The following is an 11,248-nucleotide window of genomic DNA, read 5'->3' as shown; positions in this document are numbered from 1 at the left end:
AAGGAAGGGGGACTCCGACCACAGCAGTAAGGATGGATGTGAAAGAGGGCCCCTCCTGTCTCAATCCTCAACTACAGGTGGGTCCTGAGCCACCGGGGAGGACAGAAAGGTTTGCAGTGGTGGTGAGACTGAACTTTTATATTGAATCAAACCAGACTGAAGCAGGAGGATCGCTCTGAGTTCGAGGCCAGCCTGGGTTACATAGTGAATTCAAAGACAGCCTGAACATAATGAGACTCTGTCTCAAAAAAATTAAAAAATAAAAAATACCTGAAGACAAGCAAAAACCTGTGAAATCTGAAAAGGGATTGCACACAGGTGTGACTGAAGCAGCAGAGGAAGACACTAGCCCTACAACTCACAGCGATCCTCCTGCCTCAGCCTCCCTCGTGCTGGGATTACTGGCTGGTCTTTATGTCCGGAACTCGCTCTTGAGAAACTTGCTCGCTTGCTGCATTGGAACATCTCTGATGTCATAGAAGCACCTATCTCTCAGTGGCTCAAATGGGGAAAGAAAAGATGTATTGTGATACATCGTAGTCCCTACAGTCCTTGGGTTACCTGGGGTGAGAGGGTGGAGCAGCTTTCATTCAGGCTCTGGGCCCAGAGCTTGAGTTGTGGGTGACGCAACTGAAGCCCTCAGATCTGAGTGGCAGAAAGGCCTCTTGGTACCTGACACCGTCTTTTTTAGGTCACATACAACACTGAAAAGAACTGACCACTTGCCAAGCCGCAGAGAAATATCCAATTCTGAGGATCGGACAATGTGGAAAACAACATTCTCTGACCATCATGTAATCAAATTAGAAATAAGTGGGCCGGGGATTTAGCTCACTGGTGCCACTGCCTGCCTCGAAAGCGCAAGGTCCCAAGTTCGATCCCCAGGACCAAAAAATAAAAAAATAAAAATAAATAAAAAGAAGAATTCTGAGCCACAGAAGCAGTAGACTCCTGGTTTTCAACTGTGAGCATCTGGAGCTTGGGAGCTGCCCCTCTGCCCTGAAAACAGGGGAAAAGCCACAAACACGGGACAGCAACCATGAGGACCCCCTCCACCAGACATGGGGTCCTGGGGGAACACTGCCCCAGGGAGGGACAGCGGGTGACTATGGAGTTACCAGCCAAAGGCCAAGTGGAGCCACTGGGCAGGAAGTCCTGAGCTGGAGCTGGAGGGGGCATGACCAGTCTGACCTGCCTGCCCAGGGTCAGAGCCGAATGGTATTTTCAGAAATTTGCCCCCAGGAGCTATACAAAGTTCACCCGCTGAAGATTGGAGGAAAAACCTTCTGTGCAGTACGATCACAAATATGGTGAATGTTTAAACATTTATTAAAATGTGAGTGTCTTGGGCCAGGGATTTAGCTCAGTGGTTCTGCCGCCTGCCTCGCAAGTGCAAGGAACCGAGTTCGATCCCAGGTACCAAAAAAAAAAAAAAAAGTGAGTCTCTTTAGTTGCTGTCCTGGCTGTCTCAATGTCCTGAATCATTCAAAATGTTTCCCTTTCATGGTCTTTTTTACTTTGGGGAAGAGCCAGAAGTCACACAGTGCCAGATCCGGTGAAAGATGCCTCATCCAGTGGATGGGAACACAGCATTGTGTTCCTATGGTCCTGCCTTTCTGTTCGATGTTGCTCGGCAGCAGCATTCACCAGATATTTTTCACTGTATTTTTGATCACACCTCATAAAGACACACAGGAAAAAGGACTCCAAAATGGCTTCAGAAAGTGGCAAGAGCCAATTCTTTTTTTTTTTTGGTACCGGGAATCGAACTTGAGTCTTTGCGCTTGCTCAGCAGGCGGCAAAACCACTGAGCTAAATCGCTGCCCAACATCGCTTATGGCTTTTGATTAAAAAAAAAAATCACAGGAAAACAAAACCAAACACAATGCAACTTGCAGAGAGAGCTAGCAGGAGCCTCAGAGCCACAGCAGCAGTGTGTGCAGGATTCTCCAGCAACTGTGTGCAAGAACTGATGGGGAACGGGGAGAAAGACGGGATTCTTTGTTTTGTTTGGCTTGGTTTGGTTTTTTGAGTCAGGGTCTCACTATTAGTTCAGGCTGGCCTTAAACTCACCATGTGGACTAGCCTGGCCTCGAACTCATGATGATCCTTTTGCTTCAGCCTCCCAAGTGCTAGGATCACAGGCGTGCGCCACCGCACGCAGCTGAAGGCGGGGTCCTGAGAAAGACCGAAATGATGCCGGTGATGGCAAGCACTTCGACAGAAAGGATGGTTCCTGAGCAGACGCACCACGGCTGAGACTCTCCAAACTCAAAGTCAGCAAGCAACAAGGCTGAAAAGAGGGCACTGCAAAAGCTATACTGTGCATGAGTTGGAAACACCTGGAGAAGAAAGACAGGAGAGAAGATTCGCTTCTCCCCAATCAATGTCAGACACCACATGATGGAACCATGAAGCTCAGAGAACGTCAAGCAGAATAAAGGCCCCCAAAATACAGGCAAGCGTGGCGTGTTCAGACTTCGGAAAATCAAAGAGAAAGAAAGAAGCCCGAGGCAACCCCCCCAACCTCTGTGGGAGCAGAGTGGATCCACAGGGAACCTGGCTGCAGCTGGGCGGGCAGGAAGGGCCTAAGAAGCCTTGAAAGCGTCGAGAGAAAAACTGTGGGAGCAGCCACCCGGCACCTTGTAACTAACCGAGCCCTCAGGAATGGAGGAGAAATGAGGACTCCCGGGCAAACAAAACATCAGAATCTGTCACCAAAAGAGGAGTGTTAGGAGGGGTTCCTGAGAGAGGAGGACAATGATGCAAGGTCTAAATGAAGAAAGGAAGAGCCCAAAGGAGTAAGAGGGGGAGAAATAACCCTTTACTTTCTCATTCCGCCCCGACCCATGGCTGTCAGCAAGGATGTGTCTGGTGGTCACTGCTTACGTAAACCTGGAAGGACGCCAGGGTGACTTGGGGACAGGCTCACAGCCCAGGGAGGGGGCTTTGTTCCCATCCCGCATGGGCTCGGCTGAACTTGGAGGAAAGGTGAGCTGTCAGGTGTTGACATCACCCACAAAGCAACACTGAGCCACAGCAGGGTGACAGTTGCCATCCGGTCACTTCTGTCATAGGAGAAGCAAGAGGCTAAGCCAGAGAAGACACTTCAGGCCCCTGTCCTCTTCCAGTTGAGGGCCAGGGGTCACAAGAGCCTGTGTCCCTGCAGCACAGCTGTTCTCTGGGAGGACAGGAAGAAGGGCTAGCCTGGCTGCAGGGGTTAAGGGTGGCCACAAGGTTTTCTGTCCCTCTGCCCCTCCAAATGAGTACTCAGCCAAAGGATTCTCATAGAGGACCTGGGAGCGGGGGAGGCACCAGGGATAGAAATATAACACTCAGAGGACTTGACTGGCCACAGCCGGCCCTGCACCCCACCTGTCCCGCAACAAGCCCCAGACTGTCGGGTCCTGGCTTTGTAAGGCCCTAAGGTCACCCACGGTGGACATGTGCATTGCTAACCAGAAGTTGGACTCCTCAGCCTAAGCCTTACTGTGCAACTCTAGAACTAACTATAGAGCTATGGCAATTGTGACAGCATAGTGCTCATGAAAGATCAAATACATCAGTGGGATGGATTGGAGAGCCAAGAAACAGACACTGATATAATGGGCTGACCCTTGTCAAAGACCTAAAAACATAACAGTGGACAAAAGGTGATCTTTTCAACAAATGATGCCAGAATAATAGGACATCCATATAAAAAATAAAAATTAAGAAAAGAATCTGGATGAACAAGCCAGAGAGCAAGCCCTGATGTGAAGTGTAGGCCTGGGGTGGTAATGACGTGTAGGGCCATTGTCGGTGACAGGTGCACCCTGGTGTGCTCTGTGGAGGGGGAGGCTGTGTGTACGGGCAGGAGGGACCCGGGAACCCTATACCTTCAGCTCAGTTAGACTGTGAACCTAAAACTCCTGTAGGAAATGAAGGCTGACCAAGACTGCATATAGACACAGACCTTACACCCTTCACAAAACGAATTCAAAATGCATCATAGACCTAAATGGAAAATGCAAAACCATAAATTCCCAGGATGTAGAACAGGAGAAATTTGGATACGGCATTGGGTTCTCAGACGCAACAGCAAAAGCAAGATCCATGAAAGTGACACCTGATAAACTGGACTTTGTTAAAATTTAAAAACATCTGCCTTGCAAAAGATGCTGACCAAGGCAGGCATGGTGGTGCATTCCTGTAACTCCAGCACTCTGGAAGCCTGAGGCAGGAGGATTCCAAGTTTAATCCCAATCCAGGCAATTTAGCAATTTGGTGAGATGCAGATCAAAGTTAAAAAAAAAATAAAGAAAAGGCCTGGTAGTAGCTCAGGGCAGAGGCCTAGGTTCAATCCCCAGTATTGAAAAAAAGAAAAAGAAAAGAAAAGAAAAATGATACTATCAAGAGAACGAAGACAATAGACTGGGAGAAAATATTTGTAAAACAAATCTGATAAAGGAGTGGTATCTAAAATAGACAAAGGACTCTTGAAACTAAATAATAAAATGAACAAACCAATTGAAAAACGGACAAAAATCTGAAAGATATCATGTCAAAGAAGATATGCAGGGCCAGGGATTTAGCTCAGTGGTGCCACCACCCGCCTTGCAAACGCAAGGTTTGAACCTCTCTACATCTTGTGCCTCCTGTCCTTCCCTACTCCTCTGGGACCCTTTCAATGACCTCTTCTCCTCCACTCTGGCCTTTTCCTTCTCATTTCAATACTACACTATGCATTCTTTCTGGTGCGTGCATGCGTGTGTGTGTGTGTGGTACTGGGACTGGGGATTGAACCCAGGGCCTTTGCACTGAACTACATCCCCAGGCCTTTTTTGCTTTTTGTTTTGAGACAGAGTCTCATCTTACCCTGCTAAGTCGCTAAGTTTCTTAGGCTGGGCTCAAACTTGGTAACATCCTGCCTGGTGTGTCACCATGCCCAGCTAAGAAGACCCCTCTTTTACCCCTGAACTATATTCTTTTGGTGTCTCCTGGGGCAGAACTAAGGGCCTTGCGCATGCTGGATAAACACTCTCCCATTGAGCTACAACCCACCCCCAAATCACACATTTTAACATGCCTCTGTTAATTACTAAATTCTAAAATCAATCATTTTCTTTACACTTCCCCAAAGGATCCTTGAATTACTATCATATTACTCTCTCCGGCCTCTCTGGTTTTGTTGTTTCCTTCTGGATTTTTTTACTGATTATTGGGGGGGGGGATGGGACTCAGGGCCCACGCGTACGCTGTACCTCTGAGCTACACCCCCAGCGCAAACCAGATCGTCTGCACTTCACTTTATTTTTTTCCGGTATGGGGAATCTAGACTCACAGAAGCAACAACACAGGCAGCTCTGAAGACACAGACTGGTGGTGTCCTAGGGGGTGCTGGCTCATTACACTGGGACCAGCCACGCCTCAGCTCACGATGGAAATAGGAGAAACTTGGGTTCGCTTACTGAGAAAGCTGAGCATCACAGCCACGTTTATGGAGAAACTCTTCAAGGGTGAAGTTATCAGAGAAAATAAATCGAAAGGTGGTTTGGCAACCAGGACAACAGATAGAACTCAAGCTCCTGTTAGACGTGTGCTAGCCTGAGTTATGGCTCCCCTCATGTTGCTTCAACTCTTTCCTGTATTTTTTGTCCCTGAATTATATTCAGGATAATTTCTATTTTCCACTTCTCTAATTCTTTAGCCAGTCGTGTCTAGTAGGCTATTACAACTATCCTCTGAGTAAGCTTCAATTTGTCTGTTTCTTAATTTCTAAAGTAATGATTTTAGTTATTTTTCAAACCTGACCGGTCATTTTTATAATCTCCTGATCTTTATTCACATTTTAAAACTTGTATCTATCACAATAGTTAAGAGGCAAGATTCTGGAAATTCATTATGTAGATTTAAATCTCAGTCTTTGCCATTAGATGAGTGTTTAGCCTCTCTGCCGTTTCCTCATCTCTAAGGTAGAGATAATAATACAAGCTCATACATAATAAGTATACAAGTTTGTTATGAAAATTGAGTTAATATATGTAAAGAATTCAGAGTAGAGCTTGGCATCTAAAAAGTAGTGCATGTTGGCTGTTACTATATTTACTGGCTGATATATTTTTGGGGGTGAAAGCCACATTAACACGAGTCATTTTTAAACGCACAATTTAGTGTCTTTTAGTATGTTCACAGTGCTGCAAAACTGTCCCCTCCACCTGGCCCCAGGACATTCTTGCCCCCCACGAGGAGACCCTATGCCTACTCAGTAGTTACTATCCTTTCTCCCTTCTTAGTCCCTCGTATATGCCAATGTGCTGTCTTCAACAGACTTTATTCAGGGTGCTCCTTTAAAGAGAACCATACAAGGTGGTTCTGTGCCCTTTGCATGTGTTCACAATACATCCACACACTGTAGCATTTATCAACACTACATTCCTTTCCATGGCTGAATGTCATCATCTGAAATACTAGAATTTACTTATTTATTCCTTATTTCCACAACGTTTTCAATTCTTGTGTGTACATACTATACTTAAGAATGGAATTGCTGGCTTTCTGTGATAATTCTGTTTAACTCTTTTTTAGTGGTACTGAGGGTTGAACCCAGGCCCTTCCTATTGGGCTACATCCCCAGTTCTTTTATTTTGGGACCAGGTTTCACTATGTTGCCCAGGCAGAGGGTGAATGTGAGATCCTGTGTCTCAACCTCCCACAGTGCTAAGACTAAAGGCATGTGCCACTACATTCAAATAAAATCTAACTTCATGATTGCCAAACTGTTTGCAGTGAAGCTGTACCATTTTACATTCCCACCAGCAATGTTCAAGGATTCCAGTTTCAGGTATAAATCGATACCTCACTGTGGTGATTTGCATTTCCCTAGTAACTAATGATGCCGAACAACTTTTTATGTGGGTGCTTGTGGACATTTGCGTATCCTTTTTTGAGAAATGTCTACTGAAATCTTTTGACTTATTTTTTTTGGTACCAGGGAATTGAACTTGGGACCTTGCACTTGCGATGCAGATGCCAGAACCAGAGCTAAATCCCCGGCCACGGCTGTTTTTAAAAATAGGACTGTCTTATCATTGTTTTATGAATTCTTTATGTATAAGTCCCTAACATACAATTGTAAATATTTCTTGCATTCTTTTCACTACTATGTCCTTTGACATGCAAAGTATACAATTTTAATGAGGTCCAATTTTTCTACCACTTGGGATTGCTTATGCTTTTAGTATTTGATTATAAAATCAAAGGGCATGAAAATACTCATTTTCGTTCAAGGTTTTTGTGGTTTTAGATCATATGTAGGACTTCAATACCTTTTAATTGTGTATATGTTGATGGGGGCCCCAATTCTTTGGCAGGCATATATATATATATATATATATATATCTAGTCCCAACACCATTTGTTGAAAACCACTGATCCCCATTAAGTAGTCTTGTCACCCTTGCAAAACACCAGTTGACCATAAACACATGGTTTCTCAATTCTACTCCATGGGCCTTCATGTTTACCTTTATGCTATTATCAATTTTGATTATTTAGCTTTGTAGTAAGTTTTAAAATTGGAAATAAATCCTTTACTTACATTTCTTTTAGCAAAACATTTGTACATTTTAGATAAACATAGTAACACTCATCATAGGGAATTTACACCAGTACGATATACCTTCCCCCCCCTTCCCTCTCCCCTCAAACCCCATTACTTTTGCTCTTTTTAAACATTGCTTGACTCTTTGTACTCCTTTGAAATTCCATTAACTTTTGCTCTACCACTGAGTACATCCTCAGTGACATACAACCTTTTAAACCAATTGTTTCTGTAAGCCAGTCATTCTAACTTTGACAAAGATTGGATTCAATCTGTAGATGGCTTTGAGAAACCGTTATCATCTCAACACTATCCAATCTTCTAATCTGTGAATACGGATGCCTTTCCATTTATTTAAGAGTTCTCTAATTTTCACTGTACAAGTTTTACATTTCCATGGTTAAATATATTCCTAAGCATTCTGACGCTATTCAAGTGGAATTTTCTTAATTTTTATTATAAAACTACAACTAACTTTCTGACTGTACCTTATGAACTCGCTGTGACCCGACCTAGTTATGGTGGGTGTTCTGCACAGGCCAGGCCACTGCGTGCCAGGAAGCAGGAAGACCACTCACTAAGACAATAGATTCACACAGTGGTGGCAGCGGGACAGTGAACTGGAAGATGCCGAACACATTTTAAACAGCCAGGTGCACAGCAAACAGATGGCATGCGCACCAGCTCAGCAGTGGTAGGTCAGCAATGAGCCGCTGAGTTCCTAAACGGGCACGAAGGCATTTTCACTTTACAGTGTTTGCTCTTGCTAAGGATGAACAGAGATCAGGAAGTAGAGGCTCAGTCAATGGTCTGTCACTTCATGAAACCATTTTCTATATTACAGAAAAATTTGAGGGCTCTTAAAATCAGAAAACAGCCAACTTCAATCTCTCGGACCTGTCTAGAAATTTGTCTTTAATAATGTTCCACTATAACAATGTTTTGGAAGTTTCCAAACTCTTTACCATTTATTTCACACTACATTAAGAAAGCACAAAAAGTTTTAAAGTACTAAGGCACATTTAATGGGCTGTTTTGTTGTTTGCTTTGGGGTTTGAGACAGTGTCTCCTTTGTAGTGCAGGCTGGTCTCAGGGGTAGTGATCTGCCTGCTTCAGCCTCCAGAGGGTTAGGATCACAGGCGTGGGCGACTACACCTGGCCAGGGCACATTAATGTTAGATTCAAACACTGCAAATACATCTTCATTTCCACAGAATGAAATCTGGGCTCCAATCTTTATTCAGCTATGTTTACCTAGCACACAGGTAGATTTTGAACTTGGTTACTTGTAATACCTAAACATTAGCTGGATTATACAGATATTAAGCTAGAGTTTATGTATTCCCAGTGTAGATCACCTATGGCACTTGTCAGCTATTAGAACACTCAGGCATACACAACATCCTCTGCACCCACAATGAGCAGAGCACAGTTGCAGTGACGAGTTGTGTCACAAAGGAACACTAAGAAGAGACTAAACACTGACCATGCATAGAGCCACTTGGAGGGCTCCGTAAGGACCAACTAGGACAGGACCTGATTTGTGTTCTAAGAACTTCCTCAACAATGCTGACACTGGTTGAGTCACACTTTCAAACTTGTAATACCCTTCGTACACCATTACTTTAATACTGTACATTCAAAACTGAGCTCGCACACCGTATTGAATTCAATCATGGACTTTGCGTTTGCTGCAATGAGTAAGACCAAGTGTCTTTAAACACAGACTTTAATGGTAACAATTCCTTTAAGCTCAATTAACGTTAGTTATTACAAGTCTTAGGCAGTTGTCACTTTTAGACATTTAGTGACTTGCACTGGGTTCCTCGAAAGACATTCACTTAAGTGTAATCAACAGTTAACAGTTATGTCAACACAAAACATGGCTAATTTGTCAACCCCATCACTAGCACAGCATGATCAGTATTTTAATACTAAGCCATTCATATTTAAAAATGAAGTGAGTGCTTCACTACCCCTGAGACCACTAGTTAACCGTGGTTCATACTTTTAAATGTGAGTACACCCACACAGTAAAAGGAAACTAAGGTTAAACAAAAAGTCTGATCATCACATTGCAAACCTGCCCGAGAAAAAAGTGAGTCACTTAAGAATGTAATATTTACCACTAACAGGCCAACTGTATTCATAGGTGAAGAAAAATGTGAGTCTACTACAGGAAACACAGACAACAGTCCAAACCAATACTTAACCAAACAGTCACATCAGTCCTACACATGGCACTAGCAATGTCCAGTTGCTGTCGGGTGGGGAAGAGGGCAAATCCTTAAGATTCTTTTGAAGGTATCATGGTGATCCCAAGTCCAGCGCCTATACATTCAAAAACGTGGGGTTTTCCAGGTACTTCACTGTTCTTACACCTGGAGAAGCCTCTATGGCTTATTCCCTTAGAAGCAACACAGGAGATACACAAAGTATCAAAAGACACAACTGGACATACCCACTAATTATGATCACGGTAGTCTAAGCTATCTCTGTAAACAATGTCTAAGGCTAAAAAAAAAAAAGTCCAGTTGAAAGCCAATTAGGGCCCCACCCTTTTATTTTAAAAGTTTTATTCATGTTTGGCTTTCAAGAACATGCCTATTAAAGCTGTTACTTTGAGTATAGGAATCTTGGAAAGATTCTGAAAATAGCCAAAGAGCAGTTATTTCTTACCTTGTGGAGCAGTTACTGGTTTTTCATTCCTAATTTGAATCTATAAAAGTTTTGACAGCATGACATCTACCCTGAAGAACCCATGATTTTTAAAGCAAGATAAGAGTCACTTCATTCATTGGAAAAGACCATTTAGGCGGATTTGTATTTCCAAACGAAGTGCTTAGTACAGAATGAACAAAGCTAGAATATCTTCAGAAAGCATGCATTTCACTTCCAGTTTAGATTAGAATCTTAACAAATTATGTCCAAACTACATATTAAAATGTTTATAAAAATTAAGCTTTAACGTTTATTTCTAGCTTCCCACATCTGTGTGCAGACAAGAAATAAGGTTGCACGTAAGTGTAAGCAGTGCAAAAATGTGGAAGTGGAGACATCACATTTGCTAGAAACTGTACACAGGACTTGAAATAAAACGGTGGGTAAATCAAGTTAACTAGGAAAAAAGTAAAACTACAGGGTCAGAGTTAGGGTGAAGGATGGTAATGCCCTTGTTACTACAGTTCAGCAGTAGAACTGTAGTTCTACTTGTTGAAGAGAAGAACCCAACAGCACTTGACCTTAGCCATTCATGTGAAGTCCCCCACAGTGCTACCTGCTGCACTGACGCTCACAACTGTAAATGGCCAACAATCTACTCCCTCAGATACTCAAATACCCCAGGGCTAGGCCACGTCAACACAGCATCGCAACAGCTCCCACATTGAACAGTACTTTATTCTGTCAATTCCAACCCACTGTTACTCCCATGTGATGGTTTTCTTAGGGTGTCAAGTGTACAAGGTGAAGACATTCTAGACAGGGGATGCACCTGGAAAATAAACTTCAACTCCATACACACATTTCAAAGCTGCTGGGGCCCAAGTCCATCGCGATCTCCAGGGCTGCCAGGATTATATGCAGCACACTGAAGCTACACTATCCGAGTAGCCTATTCTGCGTAAGTCAGGTCAAACAATAGATCAACCTATAACAGACTGCATT

The sequence above is a fragment of the Heterocephalus glaber genome, unplaced genomic scaffold, assembly GCF_053883595.1.
Source record: "Heterocephalus glaber isolate CG9 unplaced genomic scaffold, H.glaber_assembly_v1.0 deba00001688, whole genome shotgun sequence".
Taxonomy (NCBI): Eukaryota; Metazoa; Chordata; class Mammalia; order Rodentia; family Bathyergidae; genus Heterocephalus; species Heterocephalus glaber.
The sequence above is the reverse complement of the archived record's forward strand: the minus strand, read 5'-3'. Positions refer to the sequence as shown.